Source organism: Cornus florida, unplaced genomic scaffold (assembly GCF_030987335.1).
Source record: "Cornus florida cultivar Cherokee Brave unplaced genomic scaffold, ASM3098733v1 CherokeeBrave_3.0.0_Hap2_scaffold_61, whole genome shotgun sequence".
NCBI lineage: Eukaryota > Viridiplantae > Streptophyta > Magnoliopsida > Cornales > Cornaceae > Cornus > Cornus florida.
The window spans coordinates 34638-48664 of NW_026775892.1; the positions used below are offsets into that span (position 1 = coordinate 34638).

General features: G+C 37.0%; 1 non-coding gene across 1 annotated transcript; it reads right to left on the reverse strand.

The window, feature by feature from the left end:
* Positions 1 to 9289: 9289 nt before the first annotated feature.
* LOC132292249 (small nucleolar RNA R71) lies at positions 9290 to 9399 on the reverse strand. Its single transcript, XR_009477001.1, has one exon. It is a non-coding gene; the product is annotated as a small nucleolar RNA R71 (small nucleolar RNA).
* Between the last annotated feature and the right edge of the window lie 4628 nt (positions 9400 to 14027).

The window sequence follows — 14027 nt, forward strand, 5'->3', positions numbered from 1 at the left end:
TCATGGAAGGTCATCTTAGGGTGTTAGAGGTGTTTTATGCCTAGGGAGACCATTGTCTTGTTTCTTACTTCTGCATCTGGATCCGTTAACGGGTCAATCTTTGGTTCATCATACCGGGTTGAATCAAAACTCGGGTCACTACAGTGCGTCCACCCTTGAGAATGCCATAACTCAATAATGTTATGTAACAACCTCTTCTAGGAATGCCAAGGCCAAATATTGTTCCACCACCCAATGGTGAGCAACAACATCAATTTGTACAAATCTCTCCTCAAGGTCATATAGTGTACCCTCTTCAAGGTCATGCAATATATCCTCCTAATCCTCTAATGGTCCTTAGGGAGCATGTAATCACCCCGGTCATTTTTCTTCCTTTCTTTTTTTGGTAATTTTTTTTTTCGTTTTTTCCCTATTTCGTCTTTTTGTCATTTATCATTTTTCCTTGCATAACCTCACTTTTTGTGCTTGGATTTGATTTCGACTTTGCATGCATCCATAATATTTAATTTCCAAGATATTTGTATTTTTACTTTCGTAGAAAAGCATGCTAGTTGCTTACTTTTTTCGTAAAAGGCATGAATGCATAGTTTCTTGGAAACATTCTTGATTTTTGAGATTTTAGTATAATTATGTAAAGTAATTATTTTTTGTCTTAGGGACCTTTTTGTAATTTAATTTAGAAGATATTTTGGAAAATGACCTTTTGTAATTTTTGGAAAGTGTGACAAGTGTCACACTCTCATGGAACCACTTGTTGGCATTGGGGTGGAGTCACTTGGAAGCTTAATCTTGTGACATATGGAGGGTGGAGATTCACCCACTTGTTGGCCTAGGATAGGTGCACTTGTTGGCTATGATGGTTGACAAGTTTAGGCTTAGGATTAAGCTTAAGAAGGAGTCATGGATTAGTGACAAGTGTAGGTTCCAAATTAAGTCTTACACTTTGTGTGTGTAAAGACTATGGTATAAGAACACATAGTGAGTGGAGGAATACTAAATCCTCCACTCACCTCATTTCGTTTCATCTTCCTCACTTTCTTTACTCTCAAACCCTACCCTAGCCACCATTGAAGAAAAGCTTGGCTTAGAGCTTTATACTCCATCTTCCACTCACCTTAGACCTTTAACCTTGGGAAGTAAAAGTTTCCTCTCACTTCCCTCTACAAAACTCTAGTTTAGTTTTCCATTTTAAGCTTGGTTGCTTTGGATTATAGAGATTCAATTCTCTATTGAGGTAGGGGTGGTAGTATGTTTATACTTTAAGAGTTTTATGTCCCTTTGGGATTTAATATATATAGTGCACATGCTTTTAGTATTGTAGTCTTGCATATTATAGGAAATCTTCATATTTGACTTAGGATTTATTGATTTAAGCATGTATGATATGTATTTATCTTGTATAGGATTATTAATGTTATATACAATTCTTATGGACTTGAATTGCTATATTTATTGTGGTGATAATTCTATATTCTTGTTGATTGCTATTGGTAATTATTTTATAAGTGATAAGCGCCGAATATTGCATATTCAAGCGCCCTTATTTGCATTAGTTAAGTCCATTAGCTGGTGATAATGTACAGTTTTGCTTTATTTGTTTGTTTCTGTTGTCTTTCAGGTCGATTGCCCCAAATATGGTTAAAGAAGCGGTTTTGTTGATTTACACATACCGTTGCTGGGAACCGTCTTTTGGAGCCAAAACTTCTTGAGTCCTCATGTATGTAGGGTTGTGATATTGAGCATAGGTCAAAGAGTGCATTGACAGACATTTCATTTAAAGTTTGAAGGAGGGCTGAAGTTGCTAAGGGATAGCCTCCGCAGGCACCCACCGCGCCACCACGGGAGCCCGCCAATCATACCAGTAGCCATCCTTCATCCGCGGGGCCCCGCAGTGCTCGCGGACCCCCGCCGCACGTTTCGCGGGCTCCCACCGCCCCACCGCGGGCGCCCGCCAAACCCTCCAGAGAGTCCCCTCGTCATGCAAGGACCCGCCGGCGCCCCGCGGGCCCCCGCCGATCTGCAGACAACTCTGCAATTCTCCTCCTAATGCTATCCCCTTAACTTATTTTTGTGGTTCTAATCCTCCTAGGGTTGGTAAGGCACGAAAATGGAGGGAAATTGAGAGGCTAAGGGATTAATAAAGGGCTTGAGGCTAAAGGAATGTTGAGAGCTTATGGGGGTGGTGTTCTTGAAGCCCTTGAGCACGAAAATGGAGGGTGAGTGTGCTTCTTCTCCTTCATTCCTTGCATCCATGGGTAACTAAACCCCTATCTAGGGAGGTGATGAAGCCCTCCCTTGTAAGCATGTTCTAGTTTAGATTTTATTTTGGGATAACAATGTATAATTTTTGGTCTTTTCATGATCTAGAGCATCTTGCTTCTTGTAATGGATCTTAATGTATATAAATGATTATTTTGAGTTAATTATCTGTTTTAGATGGTTTCTTCTCTTAATCATTTTTGCTTGCACTCTCATGGTGACAATGGTAGTGAGATCATGGAATGGTTTTATTGGCATAAAGTTAGAGAGTCCTGATAATCCATGGCTTGGGTTCTCCCTTTGATGGTCTATGCTTAATTTCTAGCTTTATGTGCTTTCATCATTTAATTTAGGGCTTGATAATCCTTGACTTAGTAAGCATGTTTTAGGCTACACCTTAGTTTAGGTAGTTGAACATGTGGACCTTTGATGGTTTATTCTTGCCTTTTAATTTAATGAACCTCTTGAAGACATTATACCAACCGAGTGATGCTATATATCATGACCATTTTATATGTTGTTTTCCCCCAAATTAGTCCTAATCTAGCATGTGTATAGGGATGGAGGCCGATTCACTTCCCTAGTCCTCTTTACTTGTATTTCATTTCTTCAACTTCTTGCAAGCTTTTGTTTTATGAAATTTAAATTCTTAGCTCTTAAGTGACAACAACAAAACAAAATCTCTACCACCTTCATCAAACTAAAAGTGAATATAACAACCTTGTTTGCCATAAACTAGCAGTCTTAGTGGTTCGACCTACTCGACCAATAGCCCTATTTTACAATGATTTGTGCTATTGCAAAAAGGGTTGATTTATAATTGTAATTGATCCGTCGATCAAGAAGCCTATTACTACAATGTTATAATCTAATATATAAAGCTTATTGTTGAGGCATGATTCAAATAGATAAGTTGATGATATTATATTATACATTATATCATGATAAAGACTTGTCATTTGGTATGCCATTTTAGACTTGGAACCCTAAGACATGGTTTGTGTGGTTTCAAATTACTTGTGCATGGAAGGTGGTTTATATGCCTTAATTATTGTTTATAAGTTTTGAACTTAATTATGATTTTGGATTCTCTTGGGACATTATTACAAATGACATGGCTAGAGTTTGGCTCTAGTGCGAGAGGTACGAGTTCACCCCATTTTATAGTGCACACTAGGGTGGTATTCCTAGCGGGTTAGTGCCCGAAATAACTGTTTAGGTCTTGGTTTACTCCAGGATTTGATGTCCAAGTTTTTCACTATTTGATTTTGTATTCAATTCCAAGTTGACAACTAATACTTAATTGTGACTTGTAATTTTAGTTGTTGGTGATTTAATGTTGTTGAGTACATTGATGTGTATATTGTGATGTTATAGAATCATTATGTTAGCTTAGGATGATCCTTTAGAACACCTTGAATATAAACGTTAAGTGGAATGATCCCTTGTATTCGTCTATATTAATCTTGCAATGATATTGAAACTTTAGGGTATATGCATATGCTTCTTCCTACGAGTAACTTGATTACTCACCCTAGTTGTTTGGGTTATTTTACAGGTAAAGAGACTATGTTCTCGGATACTCATCATCCTTACAGACTTATGAGTAATTTGGAATATTTTTTGTATATTGACATGCAAATGTTTAGCATGCCTTACTCTTGATGATATATTTTGTATACCATAGGTGTATGATATTTTAGAAACTAATATGGCTTCCTTGATGTGTAATCGTACTTAAGTACTTACTTTTGACACTATTATCATGTATGTAATGAGGCCAAGGGTCAAGCATGTTTACTTTAGCACTTGTACTCATTTGGTACCATATTTTGCTTTAAAAATGTATTTTAACCAACTTTGGAGGCTTAGCATATGAAATATTTGTAATTGACATGTATGAGGTCGTGAGCCATTGCAATACATTTAAATATTCATATTGCGTTTGTTGACATGTTCACATGCTCATATCTCTTAGAAATTCAGTTTTTAACCTTTGTTTTTGAACCAATTCATGATGGGAATTGTGGCTTAGGTCAAGCCTCAACATTTTTGGTGTATAACAGGTCTTTCAGCACCTTCTCGAGTCATTTTGGCGAACCGAAATGTCATTTCGGTCGACCGATAGCTTTTGGGAATTAATTGCACAATAAAACTCACTTTCCAGTAGCTAAAAACACTGTTTGGGTTCATTTCGATTGACCGATTCTTTATTTTGGCCTACTGTGATACCCCCGGATTTCCGGATGCGGGTTGGCCAGGCCCACGCCCGATTACCCGAGGATATCAAACCAATTAGCAATAAACGAACACAGAATACAATTAAGGAAACAGGAATAAATAAAAATTTGTTGAAAAGAAACTAGAATGATAAACTAAATACTGAAACCTCACAATAAAATTAAATTAATAAAGAATTATTCTGATACATCCAAATTCTCCATTTCTAATACAACTCGGGAATCCATCTAGTGGACCCCTAATAAAATCATCACTGAGAAATGAACCACCGAAAAAGAATCCAATGCTAAACCATATAGGAACCGCCTACGTCGTCGGAAGAATGAGAAGTCGTCTCTGCTCAGCATGAACAAGATCTAAGACCTGGAACCATCCGTTACCTGAAAAATAATAGTGGGTCAGGCCTACGAATAAGTTCTATCCTAACTACAATCCAAACAGAGACCCGATACGCAGATACATCCTAGATGTCTCAACCATATCTATATAGTCCGTAAATAGATATATACATAAAACCACACTACAGGACTCTCACTAGACTATGCTGAGGGTCTCAACCTGAATAGAAGGCAACATGCAAAAATGCACCTGAGTGGGCATGACTACCTAAGCCTAACAGGGTATACCTCAACCAACATAGCTAGCTATGCATCCTACTGCATATACGCTCCCTAACCGTCGACTATGAGACTCAAGCTCAAATCGCCGTACCATAATTATATATATAAAGTCCGATCCTATCCAACCATAAGAAATCCAGCTAGTCGTTCAGCTTGTTCAGTCGCACAGACTAACATAAATTAAGCGTATATACATCCCATCCAAATACAATGTTGAGCCGGTCAACTATTCGTCACCAAAACATAACATATAATTAGGATCTAAATGTTTTAATTAAATCCCTATCCTTCCTATTTACAGAAAATATAAACAACCATCTAATATGTCGTTCAACTGTTTTAGTTGACAGGACATGAAACCATGTAGGATTTAACTGTTTTAGTTAATCCATTCCGTATGTATGAATGGGTTGGAATTAGCGTTTTGATCTAATCCATCCCTTCGTATGTCACCGTCCCATACCAGTACATACCATGCATATGATCCGTAAATGATGCATTGACTCAATCAGTATACCAAATACAATCCACATAAATCCATGTAGCTGATAAAACAAAATTGGAACAGTTTATCAACTAAATATCCATGACAATATCCATGAAATTGACGAGACAAAACTTAATCGTTCGTCAACTTAAAATCCAAAATCCATTCATATAATTGACAGAAAATATGCAATTAATTCTTCAATTAAGTCCAGGTTAACTCCTATGTAAATTACAAAACTTATGTTTTAGTTTAGCAATTTAAGTCCAAAACCATCATCCAGTTGAAAACCATCATCCAATTAATTTCAGAATAGTGTATCTAATAATTCAACAATTTAAAGCAAACCTTTTACTCATGTAATTGCAGGAAAATTTATGTTTCAGCAATATAAAAATCCAAAGCATGCACAGGTCCATTCTGTTAACTAAAAGACTTTAATGTGCATCTAAAACATAAATTAGAAACATGTTATAATTCATTAAATTGCCATATTAGAGCAAGCAAGTAATTTCCTATCCTTAATCTACGTAATTGCAAAACGGATTTATTAATTCAACAATTATATTCCCGAGTGTGCACAGATCAAAATTTATTAAGTAAATGACCCTAATGTGCATTTAAAACAAGATTAACATCATGTTATAATTACTTAAGTCGCCCATTTAAAAAATTGAACAATTATTTTCCTTCCAACCGTTAACAGTATGTAAATTGTCTAAATTTCACACTGATCATTCCCTTCCTATAATAGGCTAACTTATGCAATTAGAGAGCTTAAGATCTCTTGAAATTACTTTTAAAATTGTAAGTTCACTCCCTGAAATAATTTAAAACTCCAAACATAGACCAAACAGTTCCCGGACAGCTCCAGATTGCAACCAAACGTAACCTAACCAAAGAGCCTTCTCTTGAAAATCATAGAGCAGGCTCTTTACACCATGGAGCATGCTCTATAAAAACTTAGAGCCTACTCTAGAAACTTAGAGCCTGCTCCATAAAAACTTAGAGCCTGCTCTTAAAGGCTTAGAGCCTCCTCTGTCCAGTTTTGCTCCGTTTCGCCTTTCAGCTTCGTCTCTGGCTATTCCCAACCTTCGGTTCATCTTTAATACTGAGTTTAAGAATCCTATTTACACCCAAAATCATCCCCATGACTGGTTTTATAATCCGTTCAATCACTGAATTAAACTACGCAATTTAACTTTCCTCCAATCGTTAACAGTACTGAAAAGTTGTCTACTTTCCTACTGTTTAACACTTTAGCGTAAATGTATAAACTATGCAATAAAAGGTTTAAATACACTTGAATTTTAAATTAAGAACCCCAAGTGCCCTCATAACACAATTCGAAAGAATTAAAATCATCCAAACGATGCCCAGAAAATCAGAAAACACTAAAATACGTCAAAATAGGAGAGAGCCTGCTCTTGAAACTTAGAGCAGGCTCTTATTTGCATGGAGCCAGCTCCATACCATCTTGGAGCCGGCTCTTGAAGAGTGGGAGCCAGCTCTTGGCTTCCTAGAGCCGGCTCTCTCCCTCTCTGTGAGCCTCCAGTCCATTCCAGCCTTGTTTCCGACCTTCTGCTTTGACTCCGACCACTTCCAATCCCTCTGTTCTTTCTTAAAAATGATCTTAGCAGTCTAATATATATCCAGTAGCATCCCAATGATTTGTTTTGGCAGTTTAAATTTATTTATGTGACTTAAAACCCCTACCGATTCATTACGCGTTACCACAAAACTTGAACTTCAATTTGTAAGCATACACAAGTCAATCAAGAATTGTTTTAGACAAATATATACACATACATATAATCAATTTGACATATAATACGCATGCTAGATCTAATTAATATTCAATTAAAATCCTAGAGACACCTAGGTATGCACAGAACACAGGCCAACGGGAGAGAGAAAGAACAGAGCTTGCCTTTGCGGTTTTGGAATCAAAACCTTGTCGCCGTCTTCCTAGGTTTTTCCGGCGATCATGACTGCCGTCAAGCCTCCTACTACTCAACCTTCCCTTCTCCTATGACCAATCCTTTATCCATAGTTGAAACCCTCACTAAAGATGGTCTGTTATTGTCTCACAATTTACGCTCTGTTCCTCTCTATCTCTCTGGTACATGAAAAGGGTTTACATATTTTTTTAAAACCCTAAGTCAACATAATGATATATTTATAGGTTTAGAAAAACTATAATCCTAATTCTAATTTTAATCCAACAAAGAAAAAACAACCATAAAAGTTATAATGTAAGTCGGCTGAAAACGTGAGAATATATGTAACCCTAAAATTATAACCTATATTAAATTATGATTAATACCTCAAGTTTAATTATTAATAAATACTAATAATTAAAACTAACTCTATACACATATATATACATGTATATACTTCCATAGGTAAAACGGTACCCATTTACACTATCCAAATAGTTCGTTAATCATATCCAAGCCCAAGTTCGATTAAAAATAAAATAAAATAAAAACAATACATTTAATTTAATATTCAAATGCCACTTCATCACGCACACTTATAATTAAATAGTTAATTCATTTAAACAACAAAACAGGAAGCCACGTAACAAAAGTCAAGAAAACACCTAAGAATAATAAAATAAAAAATAAAATTCCAATTATGTCCTTTTTAAATTTAGGGGTATTACACCTACCGAAGTGACTTTTCCTCAAAACTCAATTTTTTTGAGATTCTCTGTCCTTTTTGGCTGACCGAAATGGCAGTCTTGGTCGACCTAAATGACTCAAACACAGCTACCCTTCAGATTTTGTATCAGCACTGTTGCTCTGATTTCAAATGGTTATATCTCCTTTATTTCTAATCCAAATAAGGTAATTCTTGAGCCTAACCTCAGGGATTTTAAGTAAGATTTCCAATGGTACCAATGCCATTCTAAAATTCAATTCACAGTGAGAGTTATTCATATTTTAGTGAGATAGTGTCAGTTTTTGCTTAAACTGGGAATGGGCGTTTTGTGGGAATCTTGGCCAAAGTTCTTAGCACCTCTTGGAATGTAGTGAAATGATTAGATTAGGTTGTATGGACCTCATTTGACTTACTTGGAGTCAATTTTCTCTTTTTATGTGTAAATTAACCATTTTACCCTTGATAAACAAGTTTTGCCCATTTTGACCCTTATTTTTCCTTTTCATTCTCTTTAAGTTCCATGACTTCATGGAAGACCACATTGGTATCTTAGAGATGAGTTATATCTCTAGAGACCTTGTTTTCATCTTTCACTTCCACATCTCAGATCCGTTACTGGGTTACCTTTAGGTCATCACTGACACACCGGGTTGTAAAAACTTGGGCCGTCACAGAGCGTAACACTCCAAATGAATATAATGCACCCACATGCATTCGGTTGCCAAACTTTTATACTCATCATTATGAGATTAAGGCTTCAACCATCAATATGTGCCTCCTTTTTTATGGGTTGAGCAATGAAGAGCCTTATAAACATTTGGATGAGTTCTTGGAAGTTTGTTAAACCGTGAAAATCACGGATGTTCCAGAAGAAGTATTAAAAATGAAGCTTTTCCCTTTCACTCTATGAGACAAAGCTAAATATTGGTTTAACAACTTGGGGCCAAACACAATCACCTCTTGGGCTCAATTTCAACACGAGTTCTTAAAGAAGTACTACCCCGTAAGTCGAACCAATTCCATGAGAACTTATATCCGTGAATTTTCCCAAGATGAAGGAGAATGCCTATATGAAGCATGGGAGCGTTTAAATGACTTGCTACGAAAATGTCCACATCATGACATTCCTAAGTCGTAATTAGTTCAATGCTTCTATTTAAGCTTATCTGATTCCAATAAGGGCATTGTTGATGCTTCATGTGGAGGCACCTACCTAAAAAGAAATAAAGATGAAATTTGGCATCTTTTTGAAAGAATGAGCGAAAACTCAATGCATAGATCTTAATCATCTAAGGGAGGTCGTCATTCAAATATGGGAGGGAAGAAAATTCTATGATAAATAGATAATTCAATGGAAATTGTCACCGAGATAAAAACTTTAACACAAAGGTTTGATAAATTCCTTTTGAGTCAAAATCCGACAAATCAATCATCTTCTTTCTCCCATTATCCCAATGAAATGTGCATTACTTGTTCTAGCTACACTCACCATACTTTAAATTGTCCTCTTGGACAAATCATACCAAGTGAGTCTCAAGAATAAGCAAATGCCGCCTTCACTCATAAAGAGAATAACCTTTATTCCAATTCATACAATCCGGGGTGGAAGAATTATCCAAACTTTACTTAGAAAAATCAAGGAGACAATGCAAACCATCATCAAACTCAAGGTTACCCCTTCATCTCCAAAATCAAAATTCTCAAGGTTACCGTCCTCCATTCCATTCTCATTAAAATGTGAATCACTACTCTAATCCTCAAGCTTCCATTCTCAATCTTACTCCCATCCATCTTAAGTACCTATTAGGAGTCCTACTTTTAAGGACAAGGTTTTGGAAGCCTTGGGTGGTTTTTCAAAAGATAATCAATTGTTTCATTCTCATTCTCAATCAATTTCAAAGCTTGAAGCCCAAATCGGGCAAATAGTTAATTCGTTAAATGTGAGAAAGAATGATAAGTTGCCTAGCCAAGCTGAGGCCAATCCTAAGGTACACTATATGGCGGAATCACATCTTACATTGGGATGTTCTGGTCATGAGCAAGTTTAAGCCATTACTACCTTGAGAAGTGGTAGGAAGGTTGATAATAGGGTTGAGACACCAAATGAAGTTAGTGAACCGGTACAACCAAGTGGTTTCCCCCGTCCCATTCCAAATCCTATTCCTACTTCCTTGGATGCAAGTGGTTCCAAAAAGGGCCTACCATCATTATCGTCATCATCATCTCCCCAATTAGAGAAGCCTTATGAGCCAAAAGCTCCATTTCCTTATGCCTTGAGAGAAACTTCACCATTTGAGAGACAGAAGGGAAAAATTCATAACATGATGGAGGTTTTTAAGTAAGTTAAAATCATTCTTCCTCTTCTAGATGCTATTAGGCAAATTCCACCATATGCAAAGTTCTTAAAGGACTTGTGCACTCAAACGAGGAAGAACAAGGGACAAAGCCCTAAGAAAGTGCTTCTCACTGAGCAAATGAGTTCCATTATCAAGCTTAACACACCAACTAAGTTCAAAGACCCTAGTACTCCAACGATAACTTACATAATTGGGGACCATGAGGTCCATAGGGCTCTTCTTGACTTAGGCGCAATTGTTAACCTCATTCCTTACTCCGTGTAAATGCAATTAGGATTAGGTCACTTGAAGCCAACTTCGGTAGTAATCCAATTAACCGATAAATCAACAAAGAAGCCTAGGGGAATTATTGAGTACATCCTCATAAAAGTTGATAAATTCTACTTTCTGGTTGATTTTGTTATGCTTGATACCGAACCGGCCCCCAATCCCACCAATCACATTCCCGTCATCCTAGGAAAACCATTCCTTGCCACCACTAATGCAACTATCAATTGTAGATCCGGAATCATAGACATTTCTTTTGGCAACATGATGGTTAAGCTTAATATGTTTAATGCAAGCCAACATCCCATAGATGAAGACGAGTGTTTCCTTGTGGTTGTTATGGAAAAAATCGTAAAAGAGAGTTTACCTTCTATTCTCTCAAAGAACCCTCTTGAGGCATGCCTTATGGAAATGTATGAAAATTATGGTTTTGACATGGAAGGCTCCATAAGTGAAGTAAGTGCTTTGATGGACTTTGTGGCCACATTAGACTTCCCGCCATGGAAATACTCAAAATAACCTCTTCCTTCACTCTCTAGTACTCCAACGGTTTCATCTCTGATCTCTCCACCTACTCTTGAGCTTAAACAACTTCCATCTAATCTCTAGTATGCTATCTTAGGCCCAAAAGAGACTCTTCTAGTCATCTTTGCTTCAAATCTTGAAGATAACTAAGAGAATGAACTTTTGGATGTTCTTAAAGAAAATAAAGAAGCCATTGGATGGAGTGTGGCTGACCTAAAAGGCATTAGCCCTTCCATATGTATACATCGCATACACATGGAAGAGGATGAAAAGCCATTTAGGGACGCTCAAAGGAGATTGAACCCAAATATTTAGGAAGAGGTCAAGAAAGAGGTAATGAAACTATTGGATGCGGGAATCATATACCCTATCTCTGATAGCAAGTGGGTGAGTCCAACACAAATAGTTCCCAAAAAGTGAAGAATTACGGTAGTGGAGAATCAGAAGGGTGATATAATTTTGAAACGCACCGCCACTTCGTGGCGTGTATGCATTGATTACTGCAAACTTAATTCTGCCACTAGGAAGGACCATTTCCTTTTGCCTTTTATTGATCAAATCTTGGAAAGATTGGCCGAGCAAAAATATTATTACTTTCTAGATGGCTACTCAGGGTATAATCAAGTGGCCCTAGACCCGCTAGATCAAGAAAATACCACTTTAACACGTCTATTCGGTACATTTACTTACCGACGGATGCCTTTTGGATTGTGCAATGCACCTGCCACATTCCAAAGGTATATGATGTCGATATTCTCGGACATGGTAGAAAAATACTTGGAAGTTTGCATGGATGACTTCTTAGTCTTTAGGTCATCATTTGATTCATGGCTCCAAAATCTCTCACTTTTTCTTAAAAGATGTCATGAGACAAATCTAGTGTTAAGTTGCAAAAAAAGCCATTTCATGGTTCAAAAGGGGATAGTGCTTGGTCATGTCATAACTAAAGAGGAATCGAAGTTGATAACGCAAAAGTAGTGCTAATTTTTGAATTGCCTCCACCTTCTACGGTGAGAGAAATCTGTTCTTATCTAGGTCATGTCGGCTTCTATCGCCATTTCATTAAAGACTTTAGCAAAATTGCTAGACCCTTGTGCAATCTTCTTACCAAGGAGACTTCATTTGTCTTTGATCAAGCATGTCTAAATGTTTTTCACAAACTTCAAACTCTTCTATCATTCGCTCCCATCATGCAACCTCCAAATTGGTCATTACCATTTGAGATCATATGTGATGCCTCCGACTTCGCCATGGGTGCCGTCTTAGGGCAAAGGGTGGGCAAGCTTCCATGTGCCATATACTATGCAAGTAAAACCTTCTCGAGTGCTCAATTAAATTACTCCACTACCGAGAAAGAGTTACTTACCGTAGTGTATGCCCTTGATAAATTTCGGCTATATCTCTTAGGATCAAAGGTAATTGTGTTTTCCGATCATACCGCTCTAAGGCATCTCTTGTTAAAAAAAGAAACCAAACCGTGCTCAATAAGATGGATCTTATTCCTCTAAGAATTTGACTTTGAAATCAAGGATAAGAAAGGCTCTGACAATGTCATTGCCGACCACCTCTCAAGGTTAATGATTGAATCTTCTCCAAATCTTTCAATTCATGATTCTTTTTTAGATGAGCAACTCTTCCACACTTCAAATGGGAATTTTCCATGGTTTGCTGACATCATAAATTATCTTGCGATTAGCAAACTTCCCATCAATTGGTCAAAACAAGAAAATAACCGATTCTTTGCAAACATCCGAAAGTACTATTAGGAAGATCCAATCTTGTTTAGATATTGCCCGGATCGAATCATAAGAAGATGTGTGCTGGAAAGGTAAATTCTGAGCGTTAAGAAGACTGCCCTTAAGGTTTTTCATCCGAAAGTACTATTAGGAAGATCCAATCTTGTTTTGTCATACTCTTGCATGTGGTGGACATTTTAGTGGAAAGAAGACTGCCCTTAAGGTTCTTCAAAGTGGCCTCTTTTGGCCCACTATCCATAGAGATGCCTATAACTTTTCTAAAATGTGCAGCCAGTGCCAAAAATTGGGATCAATGTCAAAGAAAGACATGATGCCCTTAAATCCGGTTATAATTGTTGAAATATTCAATGTTTGGGCCATTAACTTCATGGGACTATTCCCAATGTCATATGGCTTTGAATATATCATTGTTGCCTTTGATTATGTCTTTAAGTGAGTTGAAGCTTGTGCTACTAAAACAAATGACCACTCCGTGGTAATTGCATTTATCAAATCTAACATCTTTACTCATTTTGGTATGCCAAGGGCAATTATTAATGATAGAGGAAAACATTTTTGCAATCTGTTTTTGAAGCAACTCTTCTTAAAGTATTCCATCACTCATAAAGTTGCTACTCCCTACCATCCTCAAACAAGTAGGCAAGTGGAAGTTTTAAACCGGGAAATTAAACATATCTTAGAAAAAATGGTGATTCCGGACCGGAAAGATTGGTCTCGGAAGTTAAATAACGATTTGTTGGCTTACCGGTTGGCTTATAAGACTCCAATAGGCATGTCTCCATATAAACTTATTTATGGGAAGCCTTGTCAACTTTCGGTTAAGATAGAACATAAGGCTTTATGAGCA